This window comes from Octopus bimaculoides, chromosome 1 (genome assembly GCF_046866305.1).
Source record: "Octopus bimaculoides isolate indiv1 chromosome 1, ASM4686630v1, whole genome shotgun sequence".
Lineage (NCBI taxonomy): Eukaryota > Metazoa > Mollusca > Cephalopoda > Octopoda > Octopodidae > Octopus > Octopus bimaculoides.
In genome coordinates, this window is record NC_142928.1 from 81,839,575 (window position 1) to 81,857,377 (window position 17,803).

The window sequence follows — 17,803 nt, forward strand, 5'->3', positions numbered from 1 at the left end:
AGAAGCACAATTTGGGAGAATATTAACCGGGTGAAGGCATAGAATAGAATTCTGCATAATTAAACTTGGGATAGCAATTAGTGTGGCCAGGATGTAGCAATGTGAGAAATAGCTGATCAGATACACTTCATACTTACAGCAAAATTATTGTTTTCTTTTAAACTGGATGACTGAAGGAAAATGTTTAATTATTTTATATCTAATCCCAGGGTAGTTTAATTCTAAAACATATATTTAATACATCATTATTCCCTATTGTTTTAATGTCCACTTTTCCATACTCACATGGGTAGGAATGAAATATCAAGGCAGATTTTCTACAGCCAAATGCTCTTCTTGTCAGCAACCTTCACAGATTTTCAAATAAAGTATTCCCCTTTGATCCCAGACATGTTTACATGGAAGACTGGAAAAGATGGACACAACTTGCATAATGGTGACACTTATTTAGAACTATCACACGATGCTAAGGCAAGGAGACAGTAACACACTTGCATGCACACATATACATGCAATGGACTTCTTTCAGTCTCCATCTACCAAATCTGCTCATAAAACTTTGGTTGACCCAGGGCTATAGTAGAAGACGTTTGCCCAAGGTGTCACACAGTGGGACTGAACCCAAAAGCATGTGGTTAGAAAGCAAACTTGTTACCACACAGCCAAGCCTGCACCTTTAATACCACTTTCTGTCTTTAGTCATTATCTATATTAATGCCTCCATAACCTTCTTGACATCCCAATAGCCTGTCAGTATAAAGTATTATACTTATAAAAAGATCCAAGAAAGGATATAATAGAACAGATTCCTGGTATATTATATACTGGTCTATCAAAGGATGTGATAAGTAATGTACCACTTCTCAGTATGCAATGTCCTTTTTGTTGCCTAGGTTCAATCCTGAGCCAGCAAATGAAATGTCTTTGTTAAGGACAGTGTCCTGTTTGTGACAGAAATCAGTTGCAACTTTTTACACATTCCCTCAAGGTTGACTTTGCCTTTCATCCTTTTGGAGTAGATAAAACAAGTACCAGTTGAGCACTGGGGTTGATGTAATCGACTTAACACCACCTCTGAAATTGGTGGCCTTGTGCCAAAATTTGAAATAAATTTTTACATTACACAAAACTTTCAAAATCAAAAAGAAAGGACCCACAGTAAAATAAATAAATATAAAACATTGCTAACTGGGTGTCTTATTAAAGAAGACACCTTTTAGTTTATGATATATATATATATATATATATAGTCTTTCCAGTTATGTGAATCAGTGTATTTTGTTACTAAAAGGCAACATGAAAAGTAAAGAAAAATAAACAGAGAGTGCTAGTTGCAATGGATTGAGTTACAAAGATGGTGTTGATAGAGGCTATTTCTTTATAAAGCCCAACTGAAAGAATAAAGTTGGAAAAGCTTTATTCTGCTTGAAGTATTCAATGAAAATAAACAAGGAAAGGAAGCTAATAGTTAACCGAGGTGGAAATATGGTACTGAATGATTACACAGTAAGGGAGCTAGAAGAGGAGTATATATGGCAACAATAAGAATGTTTGGATAAACAGGTTTCAAGACGGGCTGAAAGAATAATTTGTTTGAAAGGGGGTTTGCTCCAGTAGATACAATTGAAATGCAATGCGAACAGTTGCATTTATAAATAGCTATGGCAGATGTGATAAAGTAGTTGATGAATAGATAGTCTTCAGTAACTTAATTCAAAATGTGGTGTGATGAAGGTCATACAAACTTAATGGCTGATCTCCTGAAATGGGTAAACAGTTGTTGAATTTGATTAAATCTACTATTTGTCAGTAGGAATAAGTCATAGAGTCTGTGTCAGATTTAATTTGAAGATGCCATGTAAATTCAAGGCTACACTTTCTAAGAATAAATTATGTTAGGTCAGGATGTAGGAAAAACCATACAATAATACAGAAATAAATTCCATATATGATATGATGAAGTTACTAACTTCTGAGATATAAAACTTTATGAAAACAAAAGAAACCTAAAGTAACAATAAATCTTAAAGCAGCAAACCAATTTAATGAAACTATAATGGTACATTACTATTTGTGATAACAAAAAAAGAAACTTTAAAAAAGAATCTGAAAAAGCAGTCATAAATATGTGAAAAGAGGAAAATGACTGTGTCACAAATAGGGAAAACAAAGTCGCAGCTATTGAAAAAAAAAATTTCTTCAAAGACATAATTGTTGTTATTTTAAATTATTATAGGCTTATTGTCATTATTTTAAAACTTGTTTCTCCAAGTCATGTGGGTTGAATAAGTCTAAAACACATGCGGCCATACATACCAATCCAGTATTATTTCAAAAGTAATCTAACTACTACTTCCCAAGTCTACTTATACTAGTAGTTTTGTTTTTTAGATTTTAGGCTGGCAAGAAATAAAAGTATTACATTGTTTAAGCAATATCACCAACGTTAGTTAAATCAAGACCTATTATTTAATGCAAAAATACACACTGCTAGCGTAACTATAAATACATAACATTTCAGATGTAAAATCTGGGAATATTACATGGTGTACCCAGGGTAAACAATGGATGTGCAAGAGCTGTAGTAGGATCACCGATAGAAAAAAGTAGACTTTGTATGTTAAATATATACAAAAGTAATTACACAGTAAAAGTGCATGAGAAATTCCTTCAAATGCTTGGAAGGCTCCCAAGAAGCAATTGATAACTTTTCTTACTTAGGTGACCTAATTAGCAGTGGAGCATGGCACTCCATATGCATAATTACTAAAATAAGAAAAGTTCAGGGAACTATTACCTCTGCAGATAGCATAGGACATCTCTTTTAGAGTAAAGGGTAGATTGTAATGAGGCTTGTGCAAGAAGTGCAATGTTAGAGGCATGAACTATAATGAGCTTTGAGTGTGGAAGGTGTGCAAAGACTATTAAAAAGTGAGGTAAGTATGCAACAATCAATGTATAAAAAGAATGGTAGGGGTATAAATGAGTGGGATCAAAATCAGTATAGAAGACGAGAGAAAACTGCACTAGTATGAAGATATAATGCCTAATGAAGAACTCAGTTGTGTAAGGAAGTGCCAAGTCCTTCAGGTGCATAGAACCTGAGGAAGAAGGAGGCCAAAGAAGACAAGAAATAGTGAAGACTGATCTTGAGAGATAAGAAAGGACAACACTAAGTGCTGGAGAAGGCCTACCCAACTGATACATGGAAAATCATCATCATCACCATCATCAATTAAAGTCTGTTTTCCATTCTTGCATGGGTTGGATGGTTTGACAGCGGACAAACCAGAGAATTGCACAAGGCTTAGTACCAATGCCAGAAGACACACTCTGTACACTCTGTAAAATGGCTGGGAAAAAGAAGGTTATCTAGCCACAGAAACCATGTCAAAAATGGTATATAAAAGTTGTAGTTTCTGACCCACATAAGAAGGCAGTAACACTTTATAGTATCTGACTTGGACCATACTGGTCCATCTAGCACATGGAAAAATGGTTGTAAAATGATGTTGATGACTGTATTGAGTAATTGAATAGTAAATATAAAATGTTTGTATGTACATATAGCATATGCAAATATTAAGTTTAGCAATGGATATAAATCCTGAGAGATAACAGATTACTAAAAATAAACCTACATCAACCTCAATATCTAGATATGACAAAAAAAAAAAAAAAATACAGAGAATTTCATTGCAAAAATAAGATTAATGTTATGTAAATTTAATCTACATTTTTTTTTTCCTGAAAACTATTTGCTAGTAAATATTTTTAGGTTGCTAAATAGAATTAGTCATAATTTCATAAGCTCAGAATGAAAAAGAATTATTTTTTCAAAGCTTCAATTAGAATATGTAAAATTAAATCAGTATAGAATATGTAAAATTAAATCAGAAATTAAAAAAAAAGACCAGTAATTTAATTTTCACATAATAAATTTGAAACTAGTGTTTTATTTAAAAAATTTTAAATACATGATCAAGAGTAAAGATAAATATTAAATTAAAATTGACTAAATAATCAAATCCAGCATATGTAAGTGTACTTCATAATGCATAACACTCAAGAGTGAAATAAGAGAGTAACCTACTTTATATTTAAACTAGACCTGGAGAAGTTAATACATTATCCTTATTATTCTTTCAACACTTAGCCCTCTACTATGGAAGTCTTGGTCTATTGTTATGGCTCAAGACCCTGGGATCTGACAACTTCATATTATTGAGCTGGTGTCAGAAAAATGCCTATTTTGTTCCAGCTCTCTCTGTTCTAAGTTCAAATCCCACCAAGGTTCATGTTGCTTTTTATTCTTTTGAGTGCAATAAACTAAAGTACCAGTCAAGTATTGGAATCAATAATATCAACTAACCCCTTTGCTTCAAAACTGCTGGTCCTGTGCCTAAATTACAAACAATTATTTTTATCATAAAACAGTTGATTGGCAGGATTATTTATTAGGGTTAGAAAAATGTTGCTCCCTAGAGATGTTTTTCACCCTCCTTAAAATTTTGGTATATATTACATTCCCTCCTCTTACTTACCAAACCCTACACCTAGAATCATTGCTCACTCTCACTGTTATTCTCTGTCAGTTGTAGGACCATTTTATGCCCTTAGCCTTTCAAGTTACAAGGCAATGATCACTAGTTCCGTCACCACATAAACAGCATCCACCAGTACACTCTGTGAAACGGTCAGCATTAGGAACTGCAACAAGTCTTAGAAACCATGCCAAAGTAGACATTCGTGGATTACACAGTTCTCTGACTGGTCAAACCCTATTAATCCTTTAGTATTCAGGTTATTCCGTCAAATGCAATGCTTATTTATTCACTTTGTTTTGAAGTAATTATCCATTTTCTTTCAGTTTCAAGATTTCAATGATGTGTTTGTATATTTTTAGGATGACATTCTAGGATGGGTGTGAGAGGCCATATCTGGTCAGATTGAACATAAAACAGACAGAATTTATGTCTGATATGGCTAGTTTAAATGCTAAAGGGTTAAACTGCTCAACCCAAGCCAGTGAGGAAGCTGGATGATAATTATTATGTTCTATTTAATCAGTTTTCTATTGCTACGAGTATCCAGCATTCAAATCCATATATCAATATACTTTCTGCAACAACTCTTAAAAAAAAAAACAACAAAAAACTATATTCTGAGATCATTAGATAGATTTGCTTCCCATATTGTGAGATATCTTATTCAATGCTAGCCATCACAATTCAATTCTAACTCAACAATTTTTGTTTGAGCTTTCTTTTGTGTAAAAATGACTTCAAGTATCTGGGATTACGGATACTATATTGATATCTATAGAAACTAAAGAGAAATATTAACCGTATTAGAAAGATTTGCTCTTCCTGTTTTTTTTTTCTACTGGATAATTAAAGAAAGAAAAAAAAAACCTTCAGAAACTAAGCAGAGTTGATGATAAACTGTTGACATTTACAGTACAAGATTAAATATAACAAAAGGTCAATTTTTTGTGTTTCTGTTTTGATGAAGTTTATGAATGGAAACCATCATACAGTCACAACACAACAGCTACAGAAAAAAATAAAACTTGTTTCTGATTTAGGCACAGGGCCAGCAAATATGAGTAGGAGGGGAGAGGATTAGTAGATAGCATCAACCCCTGCACTTCACTGGAGCTTTATTTTGTTGACTCTGGAAGGATGAAAGACCACATGGCGACTGTTTGAGGTGCCGTGCAGTAAATCAAACCTGGCCAGAGCCATAGGCTGTGAAGTGAACTTCTTAAACACATGACACACACATGAATACACATGTAAAAGCATTTTAACATCCACCTTTGCAAGCATAGGTAGTATGGAGCTTATTGCGGTAAATTTTCTATGGCCAGACACAAGTTCACAGAAGATTGGAAATAAATGACACTGCTTGTATGACAGCAACACTCATAACTACCATGCGATATTAAGAGTAACAAATATGTATGCATTCATACACACACACAAACTTGTTTACTGCAGGACTGATGAACCTTGTTAAAGCCAAAGAGGTAGGTTTTTAGGTTATGATTTTCAGGACCAGCATAATAACCCTTTGGAGGCCATATTTCTATAGAAATACACGGTCCATGTTTCAATCAATTTTGAAAATGAATCTATAAATATGTCATTATTAAGCTGATATTAGGAAGAAATTAACATGCAATTTTGAGAAATTTTAATTTAGGTGACATTAAAATGACGAGTTTGCATCACAAAAAAAGAGGTAATCTTAGGCAGGTTGATACCAAAAGGTTAGCCAATCAACCTTCTACTATTAGAAAAAAAAAAATCTACAACGATGGCCAAAGCAATGTGGTCTGCTCATTCAAAGTTTGACCAGAGATAATAAAAATTTCAGGCTTTCCAGTGAATAAAGGCAACTGTTTGCTAAACAGAAGATAAGGTGGTTGCCTAGAACAATCCTTATAATCTGATGTATACAGTTTGATGTCACTGTAAGCATTCTAGCTAGTGGATTCAGAGAGACTTTAATAATGTGGAAGGAGTGAATGGAGAACTGCACTGAAAGTGGACAGGATTAGTTGGAAGACTTAACAACAAATGGCTACTGTTTTATTTTCATAAAACATTTCTCTGAACCCAATCTGTTTCTTTATTGTCACACTGTGTGTATATGGAATTGTACAAATGTTTACAGATGTGTGTATATGTATGTATATACATAAGCACATAATTTTAAGACAAGTATGTATACACACACTTTCTCCTGTACAAAGAGAAACAACGGCATTAAAAAAGGGAAAACAAACACAGGTAAGGTTTACCATAAGAGCAATGTCCCCTTACAATGACATTGACTGAATGACAGGTGACTTTAGGGATTACAATTCTTACCTTGACAAGAGGTCTGACTGACTGCTTAGGAATTAAATAGAAAAGGTTGAACTAGTCAGCTCCTATAACAAACAGAACCCTTATTTATTTTAGGCTTGTTTCTATTCAAATCACATAAGACAGTGCCCCTTCTCTCAACCACAGTTACAAATATTGTGTTACGCTTGTGGTAAAAATATCCTGATTGACAGAAGTTCAGAGGCCAATAATATCTTTCAAAAGAGGATGGCTTGAAATAAGTAACCTTCTTATTGTATATCCTTCTTAATAAATAACCTCATGTAGATTTTATTTTCAGTTTATCTACATGCTTTGGGGATTATAAAGTTGCTGCAGAAGTCACAAGGTGAAAATTTTAACTTTTTCTAAATGACCTAAAGTTATAAAGTTGAGAAAACAAGAGTGATGATTTGACAGAATTACTATAAGTACTAGGGAAAAAATGCCTAATGGTATTTATTTAGTCATGGTCATTTATGTTCTGAGTGCAAATCCTGTTAAGGTAAACTTAAAATTTCATCCTTAAGGAGGTTGATTAAGTATCAGCTAAGTACTGAGGTGTTATTGAATTGACTGCTTTCCCCCCCAAAGTTAAAATGGGTGGAAGCCTTCCATAGCATCCAAATATTTCTCTTAAATTAGAAAATTCTGTTTTGAAAAACAGAAGGGAATATTAGATAACATTGTCCTAGAGAAGGACTGGATGGTCATAGGTGGAACACCTTTTATCATAGGTTTACATGTCCAGAGAAGATGACACGGTGCTAAGCAACAGGAGTGGCTGTGTGGTAAGTAGCTTGCTTACCAACCACATGGTTCCGGGTTCATTCTCACTGCGTAGCACCTTGGGCAAGTGTCTTCTATTATAGCCTCGGGCCGGCCAAAGCCTTGTGAGTGGATTTCGTAGACGGAAACTGAAAGAAGCCTGTTGTATATATGTATATGTATATATATATATATATATGTATGTGTGTGTATATGTTTGTGTGTCTGTGTTTGTCCTCCCAACATCGCTTGACAATTGATGGTGGTGTGTTTACGTCTCCGTAACTTAGCGGTTCGGCAAAAGAGACCGATAGAATAAGTACTAGGCTTACAAAGAATAAGTCCTGGGGTTGATTTGCTCGACTAAAGGTGGTGCTCCAGCATGGCCACAGTCAAATGACTGAAACAGGTAAAAGAGTAAAAGAGTATATATAGTTACAAGGCCTGAAGTTTGGGGGATAGGGCAAGTTGATTACATTGACCCTAGTACTTGTCTGGTACTTTATATTATCAACACCAAATGGATGAAAGGCAACATCAACCTTGGCAGAATTTGAACTCAGAATGTAAAGAGCTGAACAGCAACAACTTCAAAGTTTTTTGAGCTATAAGAAAAGAGAATATAAATTGAATATATATCAATAATTGTTTAGTGTGTATTGCTTTTGTGTTACAGGGTAGAGATAAAGTGTAAAAAAAAAAAAGTCATAATTCTAGATAATACTATGAGAAATAACAAATATGAAACTTTTCTTTCATTCAAAACAGAAAACATAGCATATAATTGAAAAGACCTCCAACCTAAAATAAGGAAATGTTAAGTATCAAACAAGATACAACAAAGCATCTAGTCCAGTGCTTCTCAAACAGTGCAACAAGTGCACACTACAAGGGGTATCTGGTGCATGGCAATTTTTAAAAATATAAAGTGTGGCTTTAAAAAAAATGCCATTTTAATGCTCAAATGTTTTGAAAAACATGCTAGTCATAATTTACTTAAATTCGATTATGATTAACTAAATAAGCAATAGTTTTGCATATTTTTTAGCTTTAAAACAGTTATGTTTTTTTATATTTATTTATTTTAACTTTTTATGCAGTGTGTCTTATCTTTTATTTGTTTCAGTCATTGGACTGTGGCCATGGTAGGGCACTACCTTAAAGTGTTCAGTCAAAGAAATTGACCCCAGCACTTATTTTTTTTTTTAAAGTCTGGTACTTCGTGCTTCAGTAAAAGTGACTGATAGAATAAGTTACAGAGATGTAGACAAACCAACACTGGTTGTCAAGTAGTAGTGGTGGTGGTGAGGGGGAGACAAACACACATACATACATACATATATATATATATATACATATATATATATACATATATATATATATATATATATATATATACATATATATATATATATATATATATATACAAACAACAGGTTTCCATCTACCAGATATAATCACAAAGCTTTGGTAGGCCCAAGGCTAAAGTAGAAGACACTTGCCCAAGGTGCCACACAGTAGGACTGAAACTAAAACCATGTGGTCGTGAAGCAAACTTCTTAACACAGAGCCACCTGTGTCTGTTAGTAAATTTCATCTCATTTCCAATGTGCTACATAAAATCAAAAAGATTAAGAGCCATTGATCTTGTCCCCATTATTGTTACTTGTCCTATAATCTGTGCCAATATAGTCACCTTAATACATATAAAAAGTGATGTATTTGAAATATAAACACTTTTATATGGATCGACATCGTTTTAATAACCACATTTCCATCCTTGCATGAAATTTGTAGAGATGGGTTTTCTGCAGCTGGATCCGATACCCTTCCGGTCACCAACTCTCACCTGATTCCAAGTAAGGAAATATTTCTTCATAACTATACATGTTGTTAAAGATTGGAAACAAAGGGTACTGCTTGCATGATGGTGACACAAATATCATGTGATGTCATGGTGAGACAATACCACACACACACACATGCATGCAGAGTTTCCATCTACCAAATTCACTCATAAGACTTTGGTCAACCTGGGTAAGACAATACCTGCCTAAGACATAACACAGTGGGACTAAACCAAAATCATGTGATTGGAAAGCAAACTTCTTTCCTCACAGACACACCTGAACTTACTGTGATATGTAAATACAAACCTATTATTGCATTTCTTTTCCAGAGTTAGTATGAAGTTTATTCTATTTTCAAGCTTTTATTGGATTATCTGTGTGCACCCTCCTCATTGATTTATATCAACTATTTTTTCTAACAATTGTGTATTTTGTTGTTGTCGCTGGCCTTATTTAGATATGTTTCAGTCAAATATGTTGACAACACCTAAACACTACAAAACTTCATGCAGGTGCATGAATAAATTCAGAACCCACTTCCTATCTGGATATATTACTTACTATGCATCCATCACAGGTGTGATAGCAATATACCCTAAGCAGATCTCTTTGTAACAAAAGCAACATAAAACAGAAAATGTAAAAACAATGATATTAATGGTATGAAATAAAGGAAATCCTTTCTTTCTCTCTCTCTCTCACACACACACACATAGAGTCTTGTTTCATTTCATTTTTAAACTATCTAATTGCAGAATGATACATATATTATCTAAGAAGAGGTCACTTGAGGTTTATAAGAAAGTGGATTATTGCACTGTACAAGAAGAGGGAACAAAGCTGTGTAACTTCACTTTGAAATTTGAGAATAGAAATAATTTAATGAAAGAAATTCATGTCAAACAGAAGTTAACCAATAGAAGCAATTTTGAAATTGATACTCTTAACTTGCAATAATAAAATGTATGATTGTATGGCCACCTTCCTTGACACTAGATAATTTGATAGAAGTACATAAAATATATCTTTGTGTATAAACTTACTATCTTGCTTCAACCATAATTAACAGAAAATTCTGCTCTTTTGCTAAAATCTATAAAATGACCTTGATGAATAAAACAACCTTCTTGAAATTAGAATATAATAGATATATTGCTTATGTCATATGTATTACATAATAAAAAGTAGAAGACTGAAACAGATAGATAAAGAGAAGGTTAACACAGTAATTTGAGCACCGAACAAAATGCTTGTGGCATTTAGTTATAGTCATTTATACTGTGATTTCAAATCCTGCTGAGATCAACTTGGCTTTTCATTCTTCTGAGTTAGATAAAATAAGATATTATCATGCCTCTCTGCTCTTGATTCCTTGTCTTGCAAAGTTACTTGGTGACCCTGCATGTGCCACTTAAAAAGCAACCAGTCTACACTGTAAAGTGGTTGGCATTTGGAAAGGCATCCAGCTGTAAAAACCATGCTAAAATTTGACCTCACCTGTGTGAATGCCATGTAAAAAGCACTCAGCCTACTCTACAGAGTGCTTGATATTGGAAAGGGTCTCCAGCCATAAAAACTATGCCAAAACAGACACAGAAGCATGGTGCATTCTCCTGTCAAACCATCCAACCCATGTCAGCATGGAGGGAGGATGTTAAATGATGAAAATTATTGTGTCCAGACAAACATTACTGATGACAATGTCAGCATTAAAACATAAATCATTTCTGTTTCCTTCCTAGAAAACTATTACAATAATTCCACCCCCACAAACAAAACAAAAAAGGTTAATAAAAAAAATCCTACTACCAATTTATAACAGAGTAATATAGTCTGTAATTCTTCTGCTTTAGTTACAGTTTTTCTCCAGCTAGTTCTCCCTCCAGACTTCTTTGCTTATCTCTCTCTCTCTCTACATCACCAACCAACTCCAATTCCAAAGACTTCTTTTAAAGGAACACTAAGTAAATATTTGAAATTTAGTGTTTTCTAAGTGAAGTTATTGTTTTTAAACCAATGTATTTTTGTTTTGATCCAACACAATCTGAACAAAGAAACAATAATATAACAGATTGCAGCCAAAGACTTTTAGCAAAGATCAATTTTATTGACAACTTGAAGTAAAAGAAAAATAGAGTGGTGCCAGTTATTGCTGGAAAACCTTTAATGATTGTTTTTCACTTTAGTTCAATGGCATTTTCTTTTAAGATACATTTTTATGTATAACAAAGACATCGAGTAAAAGGAGAAATAATCTTTCAAAGTTACTGCACCAACCATGTAGGCAGAGTTATATCTCTGTAGAATAATGTTCCATAGCAGCTATCAACTTTCTTTTAATCTATTAAAATCCTCTTGATTAGTTTATGGAAAAATATAAAAAATTAAGCCAGTCTAGGTCAGAATTCCATAAATGATAATATAAAGAAAACCAAATCAAAACTCACGTAAATTGGTTTTCTCTTTTCTGAAGCACATCCGTTCTAACTTGATTTTATTATCACATTAAACTAATTCAATAGAAGTCTGAGGATAACTTGCCTTTATATATGAATTTCTGTTGCATCAGATTCAAATTCATATCAAGTTGTTTACAAACTTACTGATAGTATCATTTATAGCATTCTAAGTTTCATAATCATTTCCAGGAGTCAAGTCTGGTTTACTGTATCTAAATGAGGAAAATATGAAAAGGAGCCTTTCAAGTGGAAATATATGCTATGAATTATGAAAATTGTGTTAAATTAATTATGAAATCTATCAAATTGTCAATGAAATGAATTAATCAGCTAAAAGATAAGATATGGCCAAACCATTTACAAAAAAAAAAGACAAAAACAACGGGTAGTAAAGTTTTTACATTTTTATCAAACTGTATTGCTTTTATGAGTTATTTATGTATCATCATTATTACTTTTAACGTCTACCATTCCATGCTTGCATGGGTTTGACAGAGTTTATCAAGACAGGTTTTCTATGCTAGATGCCCTTCCTGTTACTAACTTTTATCTGTTTCCAAGCAAAATTGTTTCTCCACTGGTCCTTTGCAGGATACTGGAAATGAATAACATTCATTTGCAACAATCACATGATATCAAGACAAGGACATACACACATGCAGAGAGGGCATGTTTTAGTTTGTCTCCCAAATCCACTCTCAAGGCTTTGGCTACCTTGGAAATATGGTGGCAGACACTCACCCAAGGAACCACACAGTGGAACTGAACCCGTAAACAAACTCCTTAAACACACATCCATGTATCTGTGTGTGTGTGCGTATATATCAGTGTATCAACCAGACTGTAGAATGTGGTTATACACTGCAAGCAATGATGCACTTCCTTGTTGTAGCCTTCAACTAATGCTGGCGAAGCGGGCTGGCTAACAGCTCCCCACTGAATGGGATGCCAGTCCATTGCAGGGTTACCCATTTTTAGCCAAGTCAACTGGAGTAACATAAAATGAAGTGTTTTGCTCAAGAACATAATGCACCACCAATCTGGGAATTTGAAACTATGATCTTCACACACACATACACATATCCCTTTATTAAATGCATGGATATATAATATCATAATATCCATCCATGAAACACTAGCATCAAGCTGAATTTTTCAGAATCAGTCTACCCCTTAAGGAAACCCAGATGAACTCTGTTTTTCCCCTTTTAATTAAGTAGCTGCAAAGCATTCTAATTTATCAAATCCCAAGTGGAAGGTACTTTTTAGCTGGGCAGGTAGCAGCAAGTAGAGCAATGCACCTTGACAAGTTTTGATTCATGAGACGAAGGGGGGGGGGGGAGTTTTTTTCTATCTTTTTCATCCAACACACTGGCTACTTACTGTTGGCTGTTTAATTTGGATAATCAATGCTTTAACCGAGTTTAACTGGATTTATAGTTTTTATAGCTAGATGTGTCATCATCACCCAAACTATGGTGATTTCTAAGAGGTGAGAAGGAAGAAATCTGTGTTTGCTGATATAATTGGACACAAGATTATCAGTATACAATCTTATATTTTAGTTCAATTAAAGAGCCTGATATACAAACCAAAGTAATGTTTTACCACCAGAAAATTTTGTGTGTGTGTTGGCACTCCGTCGCTTACGACATTGAGGGTTCCAGTTGATCCGATCAACGGAACAGCCTGCTCGTGAAATTAACGTGCAAGTGGCTGAGCACTCCACAGACACGTGTACCCTTAACGTAGTTCTCGGGGATATTCAGCGTGACACAGTGTGACAAGGCTGACCCTTTGAATCACAGGCACAACAGAAACAAGAAGTATGAGTGAGAGAAAGTTGTGGTGAAAGAGTATAGCAGGGTTTACCACCATCCCCTGCCGGAGCCTCGTGGAGCTTTAGGTGTTTTCACTCAATAAACACTCACAACGCCCGGTCTGAGAATCGAAACCATGATCCTATGACCGCGAGTCCGCTGCCCTAACCACTGGGCCATTGCACCTCCACACCAGAAAATAAAGCTGCAATATAAAGGTGCATAGGAAATAAACTAAAGAAGGATCCTCTATGTGGTTATTCAGCCTGCAAGAAATAACTGGCAAACTACCTTCAAATCACAATCGCTCATCTTAAAAAAGAACACATTGTATAATCTAGAGCTGTATTGTCAAAAGAGACAGGATGGTTTTGGATGGAACATTTGATTACAGATCTACCTGATCATGTTTTGGACCTAAACAAGTTAGGGGTGCGGATGGGGGAAATGCACCATAGTTTATTTGCTTGTTGCATATAAACCCTGATAAGTTATTCCTCTTGTTGGAAATAAGTTTATTGAAATTAATCTTTCAAAAAAAAAAAAAAAGTGGAGGCAGGGTGACCTTTAGAAAAAGTAACAGGTGTTGGTAACAGCGAGAAGACTTAGGTGATATGAATAAATAATGAGAATAGAACAGATAATGACAGTTGACAAAAAGGTAGAGGTATTGGCCAAGATAAAGGCGGGTTAGAATATGTAGTTAGAATTAACCTTTGTGAGAGAGAGAAGATAAAACATTATCAGAAGAAATGCAAAAAATAAAGTAAGATAAATTAGAGCGACTAAAAAATTAGTTAGCCATCATTTGAGTGAATATGGCTTAATAACATGTACCTTGCTTTAACTCATCATTTTAGGTGTCTATACAGTTGCAAGTAGTTAGTCCTCTCAACTTCATTCAGCAGAGCATCCAGGATGTGAGAGAGAGAGCACTGTATTATCAGCTGGTTGGTACTCATTTACAGCTTAGTAGATTGGAGCAACATGAAATGAAGTATCTTGTTCATGGGCCCAGGATATGAAACCACAATCTTATGATCATGAGCTTAACATCCTTACCACTGGGCAATGCAACAGTTGAGAAGCAGAATTTTTGTAAATAATTTTGAATAATTGAAACAGGAATTTAACATAGTAAACTGGGTGACTTATTTGGCATAAAAATTTGATGACTTACACATATAGAAGCTCAAAAAATGACCTTTATGAATTCCTGTCATTCTGCTAGCAAAAATTATTAATCAGCTACTGATTTGAGCATTTGAAAAGCAGTTTTTATTATGATTATTTACAATTATTTCAAATGACAGATGGCAATGTACAAAAACATATGTTCCTATACATTACACCATCATCAGCCTTTCTATGTCTTTTGTTCTGAGTTAGACAAAACTCATGGCTTATTTTCTATGGCTAGATGCTCTTCCTGTTGTCAATCCTGACCTGTTTTCCAAGTAAGGCGTTTTCATTCTTCTAGCCCTCACAAATCGAAAGAGCCACAAAACCATGCCAAACAGACCTCACTGGCACTACATAAAAACTACCCAGGTCACTCTTTAAAGTGCTTGTAATTAGAAAGGGTATTTGGCTGTGAAAATCATGCTAAAACAGACCTTGCTGTGCTGGTACCACATGAAAAAAACCATCTAGCCCACTCTGTAAAGAGTTTAGCATTAGGAAGGGTATCTTGCTGTAAAAACTATACCAAAACAGACAGTAGAGCTTGGAACAATCCTTTGAGTCGCCAGCTCTTGACAAACTGTCCAACCCATGCCAGCATGAAAGATGGATGTTAAATGATGATGATGAGTAGCTGAAACTACACAAACCTTGCTTACTGGAAAATAAAAACAAAGACACTGTTCTGCTCGAGTGGTGATAATGAAAATATGACATTCACACACACACAAACAAGCTTTCCATTCTGTTAACCAGTTTCATATACATGACTAAGACATTTGATCAAGTGGTCATGCAGTAGAACTGAATCCAGATCCATACAGTTACAAAGTGAACTTCATAAACCCAGAGCCAAGCCTACCCTTGCATATATAATATAGTCATACACATATAATTAAGTATTATATTATATATATATAATATATATATATATATATATATATATATATATATATATATATATATATATATATATATATATATATATATTGATTAAATAGATTTACATTCTTAAAATGATTTGCTTAGATAGATAGTAATCACTTTAAGAGAACAGTTCACCTGTATCTATATGTCTTTCTCTCCATACTTTAAGATACTGGACAAAGGTAAAAATCAATGCAGTCTTTCATGCCAACCCCAAACTATTCCTTCACAGTTACTGCTAATGTTCTACTCCAGTATCTACAAGTTTTGCAGTGTGTGTGTGTGTGCATGCAGTTGTATTGTGACATTCATGAGGGTAAATTTTTAAAGTCAAACTAGTGTCTAGAGAGTTCCCTCACCCCATCCATTTATGACGCTTTTAACTCTTTAGTATTTAAACTGGCTATATTCGGCCCAAAATTTTATACCTGTTTTATGTTCAAACTGGGCAGATTTGGTGTCACACCTACATAAGAATGTCATTGTAAAAATATACTATAACATTATTGAAATTTCAAAGCTACAAGATAATGCATGATTAATTCAAATCAATGTGAATAAATAAGCATTACATTTGACAAAATAATGTGAATGCTAAAGGGTTAAACAAATATGAATTTAAATTAACAGTCGGTGATAAATTTACAATAGAAAAGTATTCTCAAAACTGTCTCATTTACTGTGTGTAAAACACTTTTTAGTCCTAAGCCATAGAAAAGGAAAATAGAACAAGAGGCTTGAAATAATCCTAACAAACAAGAACATTATTTTAAAAAGCATGAAGAGATAAGGGAAGGAATTAGTGATATCAAAATGGCTTGTGTTAGCTAGATAAGGGGATTGATTGATTTGTGTGTAGGATGAGGATCGAGCGTACTATTTCTACAACTGAGGCAGATCAATATTATGAAACAATAACCATGCAGTTGTTTGGACCAATATATAAGACAATTTCCAATGTAAAGACTAAGGTTAAAACTGTCACGGGCAGGCAACAAAGCAATTGGAAAACTAATACTTTCAGAACAATATAAAGTATATAGAGAGGTGTTACAGCTATTTAAATGACAGCTTCCTTTCAATAGCAATTCACTTTGGTGTGTTAAAGTTTGTATATGTAGAAACATGTTTGATAGCATCTTCTGTGATTGACTATAAGAATAAGTTATTGTGGCTGTTATTTAGGATTAGGCCAGACGTATGATGAAAGGCAGTCCAGCCATGACTATCCTGTCTTATTTTTTCAGGTTGAGTGTATCTAAAATTACATTAAGCAATATGTTCTTCCTTTTTTTAAGATGGTATAATGTTCTTTGAGGGTAATCTAACAGGTTGAGGTCACATATGGACTGGTCAAAGGAAGCTGTGCTATGATGATTAGGAAGATGATTTATGAGTTTTCTTCAAGAAATAACTTACTATAAGTCTACCCAAAATAAACTGTCATTCTGGTTTTCTATTCAGGCTCTACATTACATACTCCAAAAGGAAGCAGCAATTCATTCAGAGTTAATGAAATAAATCGACTTCTTGGTCTAATTAACCTTCAATCGTAGATCTAACATTTAAAATAATTTCAGTTTATTTCAAATGCTATTAGATCTAATAGACATACAAATATTTCTAAATCAGTTTTCCCATTTGTTGGAAATGATTACCATGGAAGGCACTAATTTATAAGTTAGTTGGGTTGGGTTGGTCCATTACAATTTAAATGTTTTGGTAAATGGAGACTGAAGAACACCGGCAACAACATATAGATACAAAGAGAGGTTGTTAGGGAATGAATGAGAAAGAAACAAAGTTGAAAATTCTACTACACACTAGATTTCAACCAGCAATAATAACATGAGCCAGAGAGGTAACATATAAAGGATTGCTCAAAGCATTAAAAGTAGCAGCATAATCTTGCTCAAATCACA

The 17,803-nt window shown here is 34.1% G+C and overlaps 1 protein-coding gene across 27 annotated transcripts in view; it reads right to left on the bottom strand.

Annotated features, from left to right (window-relative positions):
- The window catches only part of LOC106874564 (uncharacterized), a 268,447-nt gene that overhangs the window by 15,161 nt on the left and 235,483 nt on the right, over positions 1-17,803 (bottom strand). Inside the window, exon 1 of one of the 27 annotated variants that reach the window (XM_014922339.3) lies at positions 11,941-12,010. The exons of the other annotated variants lie outside the window; for them this stretch is intronic. The gene's annotated coding sequence lies outside the window, so the exon portion shown is untranslated. Of the gene's footprint in view, positions 1-11,940; positions 12,011-17,803 lie in introns of those variants that run through there. 27 annotated transcript variants of the gene reach the window in all.